Source organism: Mauremys mutica, chromosome 1 (assembly GCF_020497125.1).
Source record: "Mauremys mutica isolate MM-2020 ecotype Southern chromosome 1, ASM2049712v1, whole genome shotgun sequence".
In the NCBI taxonomy this organism is placed as follows: Eukaryota; Metazoa; Chordata; order Testudines; family Geoemydidae; genus Mauremys; species Mauremys mutica.
Window position 1 is genome coordinate 334,039,380 of NC_059072.1, and position 14,796 is coordinate 334,054,175.

At 38.5% G+C, this 14,796-nt stretch overlaps 1 protein-coding gene across 1 annotated transcript in view; it reads right to left on the minus strand.

The window, feature by feature from the left end:
• The window catches only part of CNTN5 (contactin 5), a 1,047,172-nt gene that overhangs the window by 831,473 nt on the left and 200,903 nt on the right, over positions 1-14,796 (minus strand). The gene's annotated exons all lie outside the window — the stretch shown is intronic.

Below are 14,796 nucleotides of genomic sequence, written 5' to 3' on the forward strand. Positions count from 1 at the left end.
TATAATATCAAAATGTGGATCCCAAATTGATTATAAGTCAACAATGTGATGCAGTTGCAAAAAAGGCTAATATCATTTTGGGGTGTATTAATAGGGGTGTTGTTCATAAGACAGGGGAAGTAATTATCCCACTCAACTAGCCATTGGGGAGGCCTCAGCTGGAGTATTGTGTCTAGTTCTGGGTGCCACACTTTGGGAAAGATGTGGACAAACTGGAGAGAGTGCAGAGGAGAACGACAAAAATGCTAAAAGGTTTAGAAAACCCGACCTAGAAGGATAGGTTAAAAATGGGCATATTTAGACTTGAGGGGAAAAAAGGCTGAAGGCACCTGATAGTATGGTCAGGGCTGTTATAAAGAGGATGGTGATTAATTGTTCTTTGTCTGAAGATGAGGCAAGAAGTAATGGGCTTAATCAGAAGCAAGGGAGATTTAGGTTAGATATTAGGAAAAGCTTCCCAACTAAAAGAGTATTTAAGATCTGGAATACGTTTCCAAGGGAGGTTGTGGAATCCCCATCACTGGAGGTTTTTAAGAACAGGTTGGACAAACACCAGTCAGGGATGGTCTATGTTTACTTGGTCCTGCCTCAGCACAGGGGACTGGACTTGATGACATCTCACAGTCCCTTCCAGCCCTACATTTCTATGACTCTATGCCTACACTTTGAGCTGGAGGTGTAATTTCCAGCTCGGGTAGACAGAGCCGCGCTAGCTCTGACAGAGCTAAATTGCTATAAACGGAAGTGTAGTCATGGTGGCATGAGTGGCAGGAAGGGCTAGCTGCTCAAGCCCATACCTGATGTCTCAGACAGGATTTACGTCACAAGGGTTACTCTTCTATTGATAGCATGCAAGCTTGATCAGAGTTAGTGCTGGTATGTCCACCCACACTGGAAATTACTCCCAGATCAAACTGTGGCCTCTTGTATCTACTGTCAGAAGTGCAGCTTCAATCCTGAACTGCCAGGGATTTCTCACAAGGGGCCAATTTTATGGCCAAAGAATCTCAACACTAATAAAAATACTGTGAGAGTTGGAAGCCCTGGGAGGAGGGGGGAGATGTATATTGCCTCTCCTTTGGTATATAAATGGGTTATCTTTCCTGTGGAGCATCTAAGGGCAGCCGAAAAGAAGTCCCACGTGGTATAGCATCAACTAAGCCACATTGCGGGAGAGTGGAAGGTGTGGTGCCAAGGCCCAGAATGAGCATGGAGACAATGGAACCTCTCTGTGGAGGGTCCTGGTATCACATGGATGACCCAGGACCCTGACATTTTGGAGGTGGGCCCAGTGACAGATATGACAATTTCCTACAGTATCCTTGGCGGACCTCACTGAATTAAGTTTAAGTATGTCTGGGGTCCATCATATTAAACAAATGGTTTATGTATTATTGTGGGCTAGGATTATATGTATCCTCTCTCTAGGGGGGAAATGGGATGTGAACCCTCTGAAACATTATGAGCTTCAAAGAACTATAGTGAACAGTGGGCCAGACAAGAATGGACACTTGGGAAAAACAGTGTCAAGTGGTTTGCTTGGGAAAGCTCTTGGGAGAGGTGAATGTAAATTCCCCATTTCTGATTATGCAAACAGCCAGCCTTTTGAAGATACACCTTGAGGAGGGGACCATTGCTCACTGATTTCCAGTTCTCAGAATCTGAAGATCAAAGGCCCAAGCTGTATAAAGGAAATACCAAACTATTCATGGGTGTGCTTGTTTGAGGTAAGGCTGTTACGGACCTGTAAGCATAGAAAAAACCCTTTTGTGAAGTTGTAGGACTGACTCCTACCAGAGCGGTCAGAGAGTGAGTGAGTGAGTGAGTGAGTGAGTGAGTGAGTGAGTGAGTGAGTGTGTGTGTGTGTGTGTGTGTGAGAGAGAGAGAGAGAGAGATATCTCTGGCATATGTGTACGTTCTTTTATTGCTTTTAATATGTTTTCTCTGTAACAATTTCACCTTAAGAATCCATGTGCTTGCTTATAAAGAGTACGGTTGTAACTTACAACTTCTGGCAATTACAGCTGTTCATAGTATTCAAAGAGAAAACAAAGTGCAGGCGCTGGCCAGTTTAGGCAGTCTGGCTTGCTGGGAGCATCAGACTGTATGCAGGAAACTGTGCTGCCTGAAAACCCCCAGTCCAGAGGGAGAGAGATGTGTGTCTCTGCCCAAGAAAGATGATTGCTGGAGAGCTGGAAGTCTAGAGTAGGTGCACCCAAAGGACCATGGAGCGGGAATACAGATGCAGTTTCCCTGAATTGTGACAGGCCCAAAAGTCTTTTTTCATGGGGAATGGAAGAGGCAAAACTCATTCCCTGTGCCTGGCCTCCAGTTGAATGATGTGTGTGGGGATTCTTCATGACAGGATCCTTGCAGATAGTTTGTCCCGGTGACCACCCTTCCCCTGGGTTTTATTGTAGAAGGGGATGATTGGGTGCTGGAGTCTTATAACTGGGAGCAGAATTTGGTCCCCAAAAGATCAAAATTTGACAGTTTCATTAAAACTTGTCACCACAACCTAATATGTAAAATTTAGCTACATTTTAAAGCATCAACTTCTAATTAATTCATAATAGTCAAGTAATGGCCATCAACAAAGCAAATACTAAGTATTGTAAAAGGTCCCATAATGATCCCTTGCTAAGTGCAATATGTTCCTAGCGAGACAGTGCTGTAGTAAGGTAATTGGTTTTCTGATTTTTCAACTGCAGTAACAGAGCCCAAGCCATGATCTCATCAGCACGTCTTATTTTACCCATAAAAGTTTAAATACACAGAAGAGGGCTTCTACAATAGAACCTGCTAACAAACTCTAGTGGCTTAATCTAAAGCCCAGCAAACATTAATGATGAGAAATAAACGCCTGTTGTTCAGGAAAGAGAAGTACATTCTAAACAAGTACGAAGCATACACATCCTCTGAATGCAACCTGGTTAGATTTTCCTAGAATAACACTAATAAAAAAGCCAGCAGATTTGAGGCCAGATCATCAAAGATTGTGTTTGAAAAAAATGTAACTATTCACAATTTTAGATGGTGCTTATTTATCTCCAGTTCATTCATATTTTTCAGAAACATGAGACTGGCTTATCCAATAATATATTCTTCTAACTAACTGAAAAAATAACTATTAAACCATGGATTGGACCTTGTAGGGACTTAATTGTTATTGTTTTGCTTCAGGTAACATTAAGCATCTCACTCGGCCTACATAATTTTTGTCCCGCCTACCACTAAAACAGCTATTAGAGAGTGATCTTGTCAATGCCTTATAATGTATTTCAGCAAATAACCATCCCCTTTGTATGGCTCCAATGCAATTATTTTATTTTGGTTATTATTACATCTAAGAGCCAAGATAATGCCGTTACGCACACATAAATGAAAACAATTTTAGTTCTAAGACAACAGATCATAAACTGAATATCTACAAAAATCATAATTACATATATTTAGAGCTCAAGGAACTCAGTAAATCAAATGCAGCTTGGAATAAGTGCAATTCTACTGAAGTCTCTTGGCCAAAAACAGCTGTGACCTAAATGGTTACATAAGACACGTAATTTGTATATAAATGTGCGTGAGCAGCAAAAGAGTGTAACGTGCACAGCTTTGCTTTCAACGTGGCAAATTCATGGGCATGTTCTGGCTACTTAGCACCACTCTGGTGGCACAAAGCAGCCAGAAACCTGGCCTGAGCAGGATTCATCAGCTGAAACATACCCCAGTGAATCTGACCCCAGTGAATGTAAACCTCATGCAAATTACAGTATTTTGCCACTTAAACTTTATTATGGCAAACTTAACATGTAAATAACGAACATAACCATTTGCCCTGAGCAGAGCACTGCTGTACTACTAGGGACCTAACAGGCTTAATTAGTGGATCATATAATGAGAGGGGATGAGTACTCTACCTATAACTCCCTTTTGGGGTCCTAAAAAAAGTCTCTTGGGAAGGCTGGCTGGAAGACAGGAGGACTGAAAGGAGTGAAATTCACCATCATGGCTGCCTCCCGCTATCTATTGGGGATGGCAGGATACACCATTACACCACTGGGCCTTCATCATCCTGATCCTCAAAGATGTCCTGACCAGACCAGGCCAGAGAGAGGAATCCAGATGACATCACCACCTACATCAAGTCAAACTAAATCCTGAACATCACCTGAGATGTGAGACTTTGGTTCCTGCTGTCACCCTCCCCCCCTCAACTCATATGTCATTTTCCTTCCCCACCTTATTTCTTCTCTGTCCTATCTCTCTTTTTTTTGGCCTCTTTTTAATGAGAGTTTGGCTTAGTCAGCCAAGATGGCATATTTTGAAACATCACCGTGAGCCTGTGACCAGATAGATAGCTAAAAGCTTTGCCTTAAATAGCCTGATAGTTGGTACCAGAGCCGCCCAGAGGATTCAGGGGTCCTGGGGGAGGGGAGCGCCGAATTGCCACCAAAGACCCAGAGCGGAAGAAGCTCCGGGGGCCTGGGACCCACGAGAGTTTTCTGGGGCCCCCGGAGTGAGTGAAGGACCCCGCTCCAGGGGCCCTGAAAAACTCTCATGGGGGGCCAGGGCAAATTGCCCCACTTGCCCCCCTCTGGGCGGCCCTGGTTGGTACAAATTTGCCAGGTCTCAGAGTAGCTGATAAAACCATGTGCCATGGTTGTGTTTCTTCAGCAGTGAGAAGGCAAGAGTCAGCAACAGAAGCTGCATTTTCTATCTCACCTGCAGGCCCCAAAATTGAGTGGTACTACCTCTAGCTGAGATAAAAACAATGGTTTTGTTATGTATATAACAGAATATGTTTATCCCTTGAAAAATAAGATAAGCTTTTACCAAAAGAAGAATGTATTTATGGAGATTGCTCCTACACTACACCGGTGTAACTGAGAAGCAAATCAGCTTTAAGTGAGATCAGAATGAGGCCCTGTGGATCCTAATTAGGGCTGGGTGAAGAACGGGCTGGGTGGAGGCAATGGTGGAAGTCATAAACAACTGCAGATCACTTCTTGTTTCGGTAGGGACACAGCAGAAGCACACTAGCCACTGATGACAGTGCAGTGACATTTATTTGCCATAGATATGCTGACACCGTGGCATATAACCTCCCCTCGCCTCTGCTAGGAGCAATGGTAAACTTCTACTGCATTTCTCCAAGATGCTTCAAGAGAACCACGTTCGATATTTCTTGACTGCCTCTAAATGTTTAGATTTTTACTCCTGTGATCTGAATAACAATTACTTAACTACTCTGTGAAAAAGAGGGCCCTTCTCTTATTGGCCTCACACTCCCTGCTGACATTTCAGTTTTATCTTTCAGAGCCATGAATTATTGATTCAAGTATGCTAGCCCTCCTCAAACTACTGAACTACTCACCATTGTACTGATGCAAATAGCTAATAAATAAGCAGAATATAAAATGGTTTTATGCAGCTTTAAAACAATTTAATAAAATCTTAGTGTATCCTATGCTGCTGCTAGTGCTATTCAGGTAGTAAATTTCAGCTTGTTATTTTCTGGCTTTATGTTCTCGCCAGCAATCTCCAAACTAGCTTCAGCTTCATATTGCATGGAAATTACACATACATTTGTTAGGCTGAGAAACTAACTATTCTTCCAACAGAAACTAACTATTCTTCCAACAGAAACTAACTAAGAAACTAACTATTCTTCCTTTCAGCTCCTCTCCTTTCTCAAACCTGACTATGATGCTCAAGAGAAAAAAGTGTCCCTGGTCTTCTTTCTAGTTGCTACAGGTCTAAAACAGGATCCAATTTTTTTCTCAGTTACCCTGCTGTATATCAGGGAAAACTCCATGGCAATCAATAAATTGCACCAGTGTACGGCTGGTGCAAATGAGAGGACAAATCAGGCCTCCTAGTTTCAAAGGTAGCATTAGTTTATGAAAAACTCAACACACAGTACACAAAGTGATCGATTTCCAAAGTGCAACCCCTGACATTAGCCTTTAAAGTCATGTGGAAACACTGTAAAAACTGAAAGCAGCAAAAAGTACATTTTGGATATTGCACAAGTGTGGTACCATACTTTGCTATGATAACTCCAAAATACAGATAACCTGAAAAATTATCACTGTGGAGGATCCTGTTACTGTGTTGAATCTGCAATAGTTACTCAATAGAGGTTTTGATGAGCCTGTTCTCATTTCTTTCATTTTTGTTGTTGTTATTATTGGATATGAAAATCTCAAAGGTTTTCTGCTACAGGAACTGTTATAAGCTGACTGCTGAGATGGTTTTACAGTGCAATAAAAAAATAGACAACTTAGGAAATAAAACTCAGTGTTTGGATGTTTATTACTGTCCATCTTCACACAGGACAGCATAGTAATATAGCAATTAAGTTTCTTACTTTTAGTTATTTTGATGGCACTGATTATTCCAGAGCACACACCTGGGGCCTTCCTTGATAAACAAAAAGCATAGGCAATAATATTAGCTCAGTTGGGTTAGCTGAATATAACTAAAAATCCTCCTTCGTAAACCAACCAATGAAAACTGGCTGCGTTGTGGCCTTGGTTACAGTACAGTCAGCTAACATGGTTTCAAACAGGTTAGCGAGAGCTGGTAATACATTTTCTATTAAAACTTTGTTTTTTCATAGAACGTTGTCAAACCTTTTCAGGGTTTTTTTTGTAGGAAAAAAACAAGACAAACAGTGCTCCTTGAATACTGAAAATTTTCAATAGAAACTAAACTGTTTTGATTTTTCAGGTTTTCATGCAAAAATTGAAAGTCCGAAAACCATGTTTGCCAAAAACCAAATAATTTGATTTTTCACAAGAAAAAAATAATAATTTACCAGAAAGAGCTAGTGTTAACTTGCATCTTAAGAGGGATTCTTTTTCAACAGTGTTAAACTAACTTGATTGAAAAAATAATAACTCAACAACACACCTTTTTACCCCTTCTGTTTCATCCTGAGGTGTGAGATTAAGAAGTTGATTAGCAAGTAAAAAGAATTTACAAGCCTTCAGGAGTGCAAATGCTTCAATCATTATTTGGAACAAAACATATTTCAGGTCCTCAAAAGCCTAATATCTATATAAAATTATCCCTTATCTTCAAGTTGATGATGTGAAGCTTAGTTTCCTGCAAGGATTAACCTCCTCAACAAAGCTCTTCTGTGCTAGCTGCCCAAATCCACACTGATGCATCCATAGTCACACTACAGTTTGGATAAACTGAAGTTGAAAATTCCTGCCTATTTGATATTCTTTTGATTGAGCTTCTTGTGGAGTGGCATCATAGAGTTGCAACTCAAGTCAGCACAGTATCACGGATGTGACAAACTTTGAATGGTCCGTAGGGAGGCAGGCACTGAGAATAGCAATATTGCTGGCCATGACACTTGGTATTCTGGGCATGGTCACTATCTGCTGAGCCAATCTTATCTGCTCTACCAAGTTTATATTGTCTTGGTCTACACTGGAAACCCTCCTGCACATTTAGACTGTGAGAAGGTTCATGTTTGTTTGGCACTCTGCCAGCTGCACAGCAGTCTGTATACATACAGAACTAAATGCCTAATTACAGACAGAAAAAGTACATTAAAAGAACATTATGGTTGAAAAGTTAAGCATTAAACATTTAGGAAATACCAGAATTAAGGTTGTCCATGCAACCTTAATTTGGCCTCCTCATACATATGTATTATGAGAAGTCTTTAATTACATGATCATATGCCATTTTTCCACATGAAATCCTTAATTCTAGCATTTGTAAACTTTGAGTACTTGACTTTGCATCATTAATGTTCTTTCAGTGTATTTTAATGTAATTAGTACAATATCATAGCCCATTTGTCCGAGTATTGAGTATCACTCTGTTCTCACACAATTTTTTTTTGAGTATGTTGTTTTTCAGTGATTGTTTCATGTCTTGCACCAATGTGATTAGAAACGTGTTTCAAGTGGTACCCTACTGTGGGATTTTTAGCAGATTCTCTTTTTAGTTGGCAATTTTATTTTATCACGTTTCTGAAAGAGGATAATATATTTATTATAACTTAAAATTGGTATTATTGTAGCACTTAGAAGCATCTACTGAGATCAGGGCCACATTCTGCTAGGCACACACAAACAGTAAGAGACAGTCCTGAACCCAAAAAGAGTTCACAATATAAATATCATAGAAAATACGTAAGCACAAAGGGGAAACAGAGGCCCACAAAAGGTGAAATGACTTGCCCCAACATCATACAGCAGTGTAGGAGAAGATCCAGGCCTAGAACCCACATCTCTTCAAGTCCCACTAACTTTTACAACATTCTAAAAGAAAAAGATGTGCAATAAAATGCTTCACTAATAAGCAATTGAATATATTAATGTCTAAAGAGAAGTATCGGTTAAGTCCTTGAGATAGAGAAAACATAGTGACTACACTGAGAAATACGATTCTTTAACAATAACATTGGAAGATATTTTAAAAGATATTCTAAAAACAGTAATCTGAATTTTTAAAGACAGTGGGGTTAGCATGATATGAGTTAATTTTACTGCCATCCCAGACTTTGTGTTTTACTGCAGTATTGGGTCCAAAGTATTCATAACAACTATGAAATTTATCCATATTACCACTTTAGAAATACTTTAGAATTTCTCCATAGTGAGACATTCAAAAGAGCATTAAAATCCATCAACTCCTAGAGCATGCACTCACAGTCAGCAAGCATAAGCCTTGAATAGCACTGAAATCCGCTCTAGGCAAAGAAGAGTATATAAACACCAGTTTGCCTGGCCTTTTACCCAGAGGCAAATGTGCTAGATAATAGAAGACACAAGATACACTGAAGCATGAGAGCTCAAATGATTAAAAAACCTTACCCAGAAATATAAACAATTGCCCATCATGGTCTGTCTAAAAATATTCAAGGATTGTTGAGTGAAAATGTTGTGTTCTCTTGTATTTCATTAAAGTAGTGAGCAAAAGGGTAGTTACCAAACTTTTGGGGTAAGAATTCCTCATGTCTATTGGATTCACAATTAGCCCTTCCTACTATATCCTCTTATATCATTCCCCAGAGCATTTGCCCTCTCTCACCTGATTGCCTTCAATTCCCTCTCCAGCTTTTCCTTTGTCTCTTTTCTGTTCTTGTGTGTGTGAATATTTCACTTCCCCTTTTTATCTTTTTTTTCCCCTACAAATGTTCTCCCTTTCCCTTCTCTACCGCTGTGCAACACCAGTCTCAGCCTTGCTCAAGGTTTACCTTTCTATTATTTCTTTCCCCGGTTTCTCTCTTACACCTTTCTCAGCCAATCCTATTTCCTCAGATCCCTCTCTCCACATCTTTCTCTTCCTGACCTTTATTTTTCTCTCTCTAGTTCTCTTCCTATTTTTTACCATTAGGGCCCACCTCACCTTTCTCTACCTCAGTCCATTTTTGTGTCTCTCTGCAACTCCCCCTTCTTGCTAAGACTTGTGATCAGGAAAAAGTCCTGTTGGTTTAACCAAAGGTGTAAATTTAAACTGATTTAGTTCAACTGGTGAAAACTCCTGTGCAGACACTTCTGTCTCAGTGTAAGAGTGGCTTTTATCATTAAATCGACTACAGAAACTGGTTTAAGCTAAACAAAATAAACTGCTCTTAAACCGAAAGAATACACAGGTATTTGAACTGGTTTAACAAAATCAATTTAAAAAACAAGTTAAGTTAAGCTGGTGCAACTTTCTTGTGCAGACAAAGGCTAATTCCCATTTTTTTTTATCTCCATGGTTGCAGTGGCAAATCCCTCCTCTTTATGGATTTTCCACTGGCCAATGATAGAGTCTACACAGTTGCTCAGTAGAACGGATCCAAAAATAAATCTGGACATGCTGTGGAATCCCTGTGTATATCATATGGAATGGTAGATTTCTTCTAAAAATTAATTGAACCGTAAAGAAGAACTATGTCCCTCTAGTTTGTTCTTATTATTTATCCCTGTTTGCCATTAATACTTTTTTCTGTAGTTGCAAGTGGACAATTTTCATTTACACACCACAGTGGTGCATACAAAATAATGATGCTGAAAATGCTCTTCTGTCTTTATGTTAATGATATGTAAATGCCTAACTGTACTCAGACAAATGCATGTAAAAAGGAGGGTGTATATTAAATAAATTCATGCAGCTCCAAGGTACTGTATTAATGCCAACTAGCAATTTACATGAGTTTACAGAATATTTACTGCATAATAAAAGCAATTCAAGGCCTTTCACAAATGTTTAGGTACCATTATCTGGTACTAATCCTGTTCCTTGGATACAAAACATAATTCTAAATATATAGTAGTTACTCATTTGCTCTGCCTCTAACTTCTTAGAGGGATTGAACCTGCAAGGGGATAGTCAATCTGGCCCTGACCTGGCAAAGAACATAAGCACCCAGAGCTGATTTTAGGGGCAGGAGACTCGGGGGAGTGCAGGGCCCGGGGTACTATTTCTGTTGTTAGCAACAAAAAGGAAAATAAAATGTTTGAAGTAAAATGTTTCAGGTATTCCTTTTTCACTAACCTAGAATGTTCTAGACCTTTGTAGAATCTCATGGAACCTTCCAGACTTTCTGAGAACTACATTTTCCTCAAACCTCCTGGAATGTTGTCAGCCATGCCCTTGTGGGTATATAAGGGACAGGGCATCACCAATCAGTGAGATATAAGAGCGAACTAAAGTGAAGTGAGAGCCCAGTTGCGATATTGTGAACTTTGATTTATTGTGAAAGTGTAGTTGTGTTTTAAGAATTGAAGAGTGTAAATAATGACTAATAAAGGACATATTTAATGAGATGCCAGAGATATCTATTGAACCCCTATCTAAACAACAATATAAAAGAAATACTGTTACTTCTTTTGCCGTGCTTAACATGTAATGTTTGATGACTTTCTAAGACTATGGAACATAGAATTTTGCTCTCCCTAATACTGTCTGTTTTCCCTGCAGAAAATAAAAGATGTCCCGAAGAAACCTTCAGGAGCTCAGTATAGGAAGCAAAAAGCTGAACTGCAGTCTAGTTTGCAGCAAGGGGCAAATTTGATGGGAAAATATTTGAAAGAGAACAACATAGACTGGGCTTTAGGCAGTAGCAGTGATCCCTGTGCAGAAAAAAAATTGAGGAATGAAGGGTAAATGATGGAAGTCCTCTTACATTTCAATTATTCTTAAAATTAAAAAGTTTCTATAAACTTAGAGGAAATGATTTTTTATTTGCTTATATATGGCATGACTAAATGCAGATTTACATATCCTAGCATGCAAATATAGTTTGCAGCAAGGGGCAAATTTGATGGGAAAATATTTGAAATAGAACAACATAGACTGGGCTTTAGGCAGTAGCAGTGATCCCTGTGCAGAAAAAAAATTGAGGAATGAAGGGTAAATGATGGAAGTCCTCTTACATTTCAATTATTCTTAAAATTAAAAAGTTTCTATAAACTTAGAGGAAATGATTTTTTATTTGCTTATATATGGCATGACTAAATGCAGATTTACATATCCTAGCATGCAAATATATCATCTTATATGACAGGGATAAATCATGCATGCAAATCAAGCTTCAAAGTCCTGAAATGGGCTACAAATGCAATACAAAATAAGGTATTCAAAAGTTTAACAAATTGAGGGTGGGAAGAGGGGGTGTCAAAGACAGTCTTAGGTGCCAATGGCATCATTTTTTCTGTGAGCACCTACTCAGCTTTCAACATGTATGGAGTCCCATTCACTTGCTCCTTTTGAACATATTTTACTTGCACTAATAGCTAATGCATATCTCCCTCGTCACTACATGTACAGGTACTTTGACTATGCAGTCAAATTATGTCCTTATTTTGGCACAAGACTTTCTGAAAATATGTCTTTATTGTGCATATGCTTTCCATGAAAAAGCAGTGTTCACCTTAGTACTACTAAAATACAATACACTGAAAAATGAGAAAAAAATCACTGTTTACAATATGTTATTCACATTACTGAATTACGCATAGAATCCCTACTTGAATTTTGAATGCAGCCTTAACTTTGTTCAGTGTTTGGTGGGGACTGGGTTCCATAATTGGACTTATGTTTCTTCTGAAGTTCAAAAGTGTTACAAGAATACAGGCTAAAAATAAACACATCTTACTCTTTGAGCATACAGGAAATTCAGGCCAAACTATTTCCCTCAAATGGTAAAACAGAATGATCAGAACAAATCAACAGATGGAATAGGTTAAAATAAGGTCATGAGAACCAAAGAGAATAATGAGTTTAAAAGACAGCTAGACTTCTTAATGACGAGACAGTGATGATTGAAAGACACAAAACCAATTCAGGGAGGTGAGATTACACTGAGTTTATTGAACATTGGCAGCCTTGGCCGAGTAGGCATTGGTTCAACATGATCTCATAACTGTTGAGATTAACTGTGAATGAATGAGGTTACTTTTCCTTGCCTACTGAAATCTGATTCTGTTTTATATGGATAATATGCTGAAAAATAATTTTGGCAGATGATACACACAAGTAATCATTGTGTGCATTTATTCTTGGTCTTCTCCAGGGGAGATAGAATCAGATTCTCAGACAGGAGTCTGAATTATGTGCACAGGCACAAAGAGGTGTAGCCTACTCCCTATTCTAAGCAAAAGTAATATTTGCTCATGCCAGTAATGCTACCTAGTGTCAACATATAAAAGAAAATGTCAACCGTGCCCACTGAACACGTGCAAACTGTGCGGCTGAGGGCACAAAATACGTTTACGATTGGATATTTTGTGCACATAGCTACCACTGGTAACATTTGATTTAGCCTGTATTCTTGAACACCTTTTGACAAGGGTGCTGGAACAATTTGTACAGTGGGGGTGCTGAGAGCCACTGAACCAAACTGTAAACCCTTCAAGCCAGCACCCCCAGCACCCCTAGTTCCAGCACCTATGCCTTTGGAACTTTAGAAGAAACAGTAATCCATTTATTCTACCCACTCTCCAATTGCACACACAATGTGTATTCATAATATAGTCACTTATTTTTCAAAACTTGATCCTTATAGCATACTTGATCCTCTCTCCTTTTGAGAGAGCGAGCCACAGCAGAAGCTCATACTGAATATTCTGGTGGGTTTTATATATGAGTCTATTTACATCTGATGAGGACATAATAGTTTCTAAGCAATTTCCAAGCAATGCGAGGTATGATCTTGGCACAAATTAGTCCCATCAAATACTTCTTCATATATAAATTTATCAAGTAAATTTCAGCCCTGGTGTAATTCTATTGACATCAAAGGGCTTATACCTAGGGCTGAATTCAGCACCTGGTACCATAGTTACAAGAGAAAAGAGGGCTGATCTGAGTTAAGTATCATTTTTGCAACTGAATTATTCTTATGAAAAAGGATTCTCTTCAGAACCATTGTATGTAATCACAGCTTTGGTGCAGGGAAATAGCTCATCTGCAAAATTTTAATTCTGTTTCAGGCAGCATTCTTTTCAGCAATAATGATGAAGAATATAAGCAGCTGTGGATTATTTTGTCCTGCTCAAAATAATTTGGCCTGCACATAAATAAAAGTGAAACACAACTAGGGGTGAGGAGAAGAGAGAGGAAATACTAGGAGGAGGGAATTCTGAGTATCAATCAGCATATTTTGTTCATGCTGCACTGAAAGTGTGTTTTTCACTGACAACCTGTTTGTAATAGCTACTGTGGAAAGTGTGTTTTATAATAATTACTACAATAATAATTATCACGTTCTGCTGAGGGTTAATCCTTTGGGTATTCATTTATTTTTCTCATTTGCAGGCACAATGTCCATATTCATCTCACTGCACTTAGCATATTACTAAAGATTAAGGTCTGCCAGTAAAATAACAAAACCAAAACACAGCTATATTTCAAATGAATACAGCAGAGATGATATAAATATAAATTCAATATTTTATCAGACTGTTTTGGTACATCATGCTGCAAGATTCACCTAAAACTACTCGTGAGTAATGAAGAAAGTGAATAATTTTAATCATCTTATGCATACAGGCTCTCCAGCTATGAAGCCTATTTACACATGCCATGTATTCTCTATATTTTTCTTGGCATCATCAAAGTTCAGTTATGCGCCAAAGTAGCCTCTGATACTCTGCTGAAATTTGCAATCAAAAGTCTTGTTAATATATTAACTTTTTCTACAGCATATTACATTTTAAAAAGCAATCTAGTTAATTAACCAAAAGCAATTTCTCAGATTTAATTAAGATCATTCTACAGCATTAAAATATAATTATTAATAACAAAGACTTGTCCACACTAGCTGAAACCAAAACAAACTCATTTTTATCTATGAATTGAGCAACACAGAACATATCCCTGTTTTAAATGCATCTTTCCAATGAAAGCAAGGATTTACACAGCCATGTTACACTGCTTTATTACAAAGAGTTAACACATGAACTGTGATCAAGGTTATGTTCTTTCACTTGGACTCTCTGAAACTCCTGCTTAGAACACCATACAACATCGAGTGAAAAGGTCAAAGCTATTTTGTTTACAATTTACATTATAAACTTAATTTCACATAGACTAACTTAAATCTCTTTCTTGAATACAGTAATATCTTCCTGCATTTCTTTTAAGAATTCACAAATTAATAAGAGGGTTCATTGACATACAAACAACAATGCTGATATAGAAAAACAAACAAAGGGGGACCATAGGAGAGACAGAGCTTTTACATCATAATCAGTTACCTACATTACTGTGATCACTTGGAATCCAATCAAGCATAAAATAAAACTGGCACAGCTTCTCCTTAGCAGATAAGTCGCT